Here is a 5515-nt window from a genome sequence, read left to right on the forward strand (position 1 = left end):
CTAATAGCTGGCACTAAGCCTTTAATACATGGGGACTTTGGGAGACAATCCGGACTCAAACCATAGCAGAGGATTCTGAACGGCACATCAGAATCTTGGAGTCATCACAGGGTAACATGGACAGATTTGTATTTGAGAACAGCTGTTCTGGCAACTCTGTTGAGGAAGGATTTAAAGGAGATGATACAGAATCAGGGAGACCAGGAAGGTATCCTTAATGTAGCCCAGGCAAGAAATAATGAGACCCATCCTCATTAGGTAGGAACATTTGAGCACCAGGGCAGGGGACAAATGTGAGAATTATTTTAGAAGCAATAGAAAGGACTTAGGAGTGAGGGGCGATGGTTCCAGGGTTTCTGCATTGGGCAACTGAATGAATGGGTGGAGGGATGGGTGGATCGATGGGTGGGTGGATGGATAGATGGATGGATGGGTGGATGGATAAATGCATGACGGATGCATGGATAGGTGGATGGGTTAATGGATGGGTAGATATATGGGTGAGTGAATGGATGGATATATGAGTGGATATATGTATGTATGTATGGATGGATGGATGGATGGATGGATGGGTAGATGGATAGATGGATAGATGGATTAATGGATCCATGGATAGATGGATAGGTGAATGGATAGTTAGATATATGGGTGGGTGGGTAGATGGATGCCCAGATAGTTGGACAAACTGATTTCAAGAGAACAGAAGGAAAGAATAAGGAATTTGATTTTAAATATGTGGAGTTTGAAGGACCCAAGGAATAGTTAAATATAAATGTGTGAGTGTGAATCTCTGGAGAGGGATCTAGACTAAACATGGACTTGGGTGTAATTCACACGTTTGGGCACTATAAAAGTGTGGGCTCTTGTTTATTTTCTTGTGTTTTATTTACTGCTATGTATCCAACATTTTGAACAGCACACATCATAAATATCTATTAGATGAAGTAGTGAAACTCTTGGGATTGAGAGAAATCGTCCAGGCAGATGCATAGAGAGAGAAAGAGGAGCAGACAGAGGACGCACAATTCTTCTCCCTTGCCCCTCAACACTATACTGACCCTGAGTCCTGTCATCAGGAACACCTTCACCTGCATTCCGCTGGAATTGAGTCCCTTTCTCCCCCATCACCTCACCCTGGTCCAAGGAACAGCCACCTCTCCCCTGGGCTTCTGGGATAGCCTGCCAACTACCAACCCAGGCTTATCCTCTCTGGTCCCCCAGGTGCAGATGCCAGTCAGTTTTTTGTTGTTGTTATTGTTATTTGTTTTCAAAATGCAAACCTGGTCACATTTCATTGGCTTCCTGTGGCATAAGAAGGATGGATCTCCTTAAATGGCTTCACAGGAGATGTCTCTCTCTAGATTTATCCAGCCCACCTTCCCCGGCCATCTTCCTTAGGGTCCTCGGCATGCTATCTCCTTCCCTCCCAGGATCTTGGCACTCCCTGTCCTCTCTGCAGAGAACACACTTGTGGGCAGTCCCCCAAGTCCACGCCAAACCATTTGCCTTAGACAGCTCCCCTCACCCTTCACTGCTGGGCTGTTAGGTGATCTCACAGGGCACACTGCTGTCCCTCAGAGTGCACAATCTCACTTACGTTCTTTTCTGTGCCATTCGACACTCGTGTGTTTCCCGCAGGTCGATACACACCATATCTGGCTTTTGATTGTTGTTAGATCTGTAAGCCCCAACCCTGTGCCCGGCACAGGTGGGGATTCTATAAATATTTGTTGACATGATGAATGAATCTGCGTGTGCATTTCCCCCTAAAGTGTTTATTTCTAAAGGCTTTACAATGATCAGCCCAAGAAGATCTCCCTGGACATAAATACTACATGCTTTTGCTCCTGCCCCTCAGTTATCACACAAGATTGAACAGCATGTGCCCATAAACACTACTTAACAAAGTTGCACATTCATCTAGCTTTTCAAGCTGTACTGAAAAAAAAAAAAAAAACAATTCTCATGTAAAAATTTCAACAAGTCTCTTCCTTTAGATACACTTCTACTAAAAAGAAGGAATCAATGAGAAAGGGCAAGTCAGAGGCTGTTTTATTCTATCCTTTACCACAGGACATAATGTGGACACTATGCAATTAGAGCAAAAGGTTTTAAAAATTACTTTGAGCATTCATATGTTATGCAAAGTCATTTAAAATATTTCTGATTAAATATTATAGGATGTGGATGCATACACATATATACACGTATTGCCTTTTGGAACTTTACTATATGTATTTTTTTTAAAGAGAGAGAGAGAGAGAGAATTTTTTTAATATTTATTTTTTAGTTTTCGGTGGACACAACATCTTTGTTTGTATGTGGTGCTGAGGATCGAACCCAGGCCGCACGCATGCGAGGCGAGTGCACTACCGCTAAAGCTACATCCCCATCCCTACCATATGTATTGTAATAGACATAGTTTTGTGATGTCTTTTAAGTAACTTGTAACTATACTTGAGTATTTTACCTGGCTGTTTCCTCAGTCATACATAAGGAGAAGATCTAATTGATGTTCTCATTGCTAATGCACAAGCCCACTTGCTTGCCCAAGCGTAATCCTCAAATAAATAATTGCCAGTCTCAAATTTTTCATTAAATGTTTCCTCTTTTTTCAAAAATAAATAAGAGGCATCTAGTTGAAGACAATGCTCAGAGATTGAATCTCCCACATTTGTAAAAATTATTGTTCCTTTGTTACTTAAAAAAAAAAAGATTCTGACATTGAAAGAAGAGTTCTGATGTTTTCACGCAACCTTCCAAGATTCCCTCTGCTAACAACAGAGTCCTCTGTCGACAGGTGAGAAGAATGGAAAACAGAGCATCTGGGATTCCAGCTGCTGAAGAAATCCACGTGAAAGATGCTCACTGGTTTTCCTGCAGCAGCTCCTGAGCAAAGAGCCTTCGGACCCACTGTGTCAACGAAGGACAAATCCATGTGTGACTCGGTTGGTTAAAAGACCTCACACCTTGCTTACAAGAAGATTTCTTATAGGGATTTCGGAAATGAAATCCAAATAAACAGGCACATCTGAGTCCAATGTTCATCATAAAAATTCCTCCCCCTGTTTAAGGAGACGATCTTAACGTAGGTTTCTCTAGAACTGACCCTGGGGAAGGATTTTATGCAGTAGTTTCTTGTTTTAGTCGGGGAGACAGCCATCCTTGGTGAGAACCCAAGCCCATTCCCAGGGTGGACCCCTGGGAGTCGGTGTGAAGCGCAGGATCCGGTACCCCAGTTGACAGGCAGGGGAGCCGCGGCATTGGTACACCAGGTGGTCTTTCTTGGAAGGCTGCTTCCAAAGTGGAACATTTCCAAGCTCTTCCAGCCTGCTAGGTTAAGGTCAGAGAAAGCCCTCTGGCCAAGGAATGCAGCTGCTGACCGCCGGAAGCTGGGCCTGTGTGTTCTGAAGAGTTAGAGGAGAGGGTCTGGGCCCAAGCCCCCAGAGCATCTGTCACAAGGATGAGCTGTACCAAACAATTCTCATTTATTGAGTTCCTGATGGGTGCAGGGTCCTTTACATTTATAATTTCACTTTGCAGCTCAAAACAAGCCTCTGAGAGAGGCATTAGGATTGGGATTTTACAACCCAAACGTGAAGCTAGTCAGCTTCTTCGAGGTTCATGCACTAGTTCACAGCATGATGAATCTGGCACCAAAGTCTCAGGTTTGAACCATGACCCTGTCCCAGAAGGGCTCCCCCGGCCCTCCATCAACACACACGGACCCCCATTCCACACAGCGGAGCTCACGCGGGCCCTGGCGCCCTTCCTGACGTGGGGCTCTGCACCCGGCCTTTGCTGGTTCTTCTGCATTGGCATGGAAAGCTGTGCCAATTATTCAACAGTCAGTTGACCAAATACAGGACAACTTTGTGCAGGGGAGCGGAGCTCTGTGAGCCTTTGACTGAAACTTCCAAATGAACATTCCATGTGGCCCGGGCTCGGTGAGAAAGAAGGTTTAATGAATCTCCATGGTGCGTGGCCAAAGACAGGCCTGAACCACCCGAGCTTGAATACAATTATGAGGGGCTCGTCCCAGTGCTTTGGGGCACAAATAACTGTTATCTGAAGTTGGAAAAGAATTTCCTGAAATAGCTGGTAATTGTACAATGAAGCACATCATAAAAGCTCTCAATTCCTTCCACCCTCTTCCCCAAGCTCTAAAGCAAAATTGGAGCAGTCGGGGTATTGATCTAGACCATGAAATGATTTTCAGAGACTTTCCCTCCCACAGAGAAAAACTCACCTACCTCGAATAACCTCTCTGTATAGACCACTGCAGTAATAAAGGGCTTGCTCTTATGGAACTTGCTACATATTCTCCCGGCAGATTTGGACCAACCAAATGCTCATTCTTCTGAGAAAGGATAGTAATGACCTCCTGTGAATTCAGACATTTAAGTCACAACCTTTTAATTTTATTTTGGGGAAAAAAAAAATCTGAATCCTTTGGAGTGCTAACTAACTTCTCAGAGTCCTCTTTTTTTTTTTTCTTTTATAATTGTCCAAAGAATCTCCCTAGTTCTTTGAGTCTATGGGACTATTAAACTTTTTTTAAACTATTAAAAGATATTCAAGAGACCTTCCCAATGCAGGATCAAATATTTTGGAGAAAAAACTAGGAGTTTGTTGAACAAACATAAATATACGGTTTCTGCCTGATACTAGTTACCATCTCTGCCACGCAAGTTACCCAGCAGGATTTGCATTCTCAGTTGGGGCAGGAGATTATTTGTGTGAACAGGCTCCACCATGTGCACCAACTAATTAAAAGGAATATTGCTGCAGATGCACATCTAGAGCAACTTGGAAATTAAATCAGGAAAACTTAGGATCTTCTGTATCCCTCTTCCAGAGGGAATTTGGTTTCTTGTGCCTTTAAACATAGACATTATAAAAAGGTCAATTTATAGTAGGATGAAAGGACACTTGAAGTACCACTGAGAAGAAACCACAAAAAAGTGTCCCTGGAAATGAAGGGTTTGGGGGACTTCTGAGGCTTCTGCAGTATCCTTCCCATTTAGATGACAAACACCTCCTTTTCTACAGATAGCAGCAGAGAAATGTGTAGACATGCTTTTCTGAAAGCTGATTCATGTGCAAGGATACTGTGCTCCTTTTCACAGCGTATTCTCTGTCCAGTAAAACTATGCTCCACCAATAAAGCAAAGGAATAGCTATAATGGTGAGATTAACTAGATAAGAATTAATATTAAATTATCAGGCTGGGGATGTAGCTCAGTGGTAGAGAGCTTGCTTAGCATGCAAAAGGCCCTGGGTTCAATCCCCAGCACCACAAGAAAGAGAGGAAGAAAGAAAGAAAGAATGACAGAAAGAAAGAAAAGTTAAGCAATATCTGTGTGTCATGAAGACTTCGCCAGAATAAATGAATGTGCATGGGAAGTTTGTGGGGTGAGGCGAATTGTCAACATGGTCAATGCCGCAAACTTGCTTATGGATGGTACCTACTGAATTACTTCTCCTGCTCAAATCAACCCAGATCCAGTGACAA

At 43.2% G+C, this 5515-nt stretch overlaps 1 non-coding gene across 1 annotated transcript; it reads left to right on the forward strand.

The window, feature by feature from the left end:
• The first annotated feature begins 5229 nt into the window (after positions 1 to 5229).
• Positions 5230 to 5302, forward strand: Trnaa-agc. The gene has a single exon. It is a non-coding gene; the product is annotated as a tRNA-Ala (tRNA).
• The last annotated feature ends 213 nt before the right edge of the window (positions 5303 to 5515 follow it).

Source organism: Marmota marmota, unplaced genomic scaffold (genome assembly GCF_001458135.2).
Source record: "Marmota marmota marmota unplaced genomic scaffold, marMar, whole genome shotgun sequence".
NCBI lineage: Eukaryota > Metazoa > Chordata > Mammalia > Rodentia > Sciuridae > Marmota > Marmota marmota.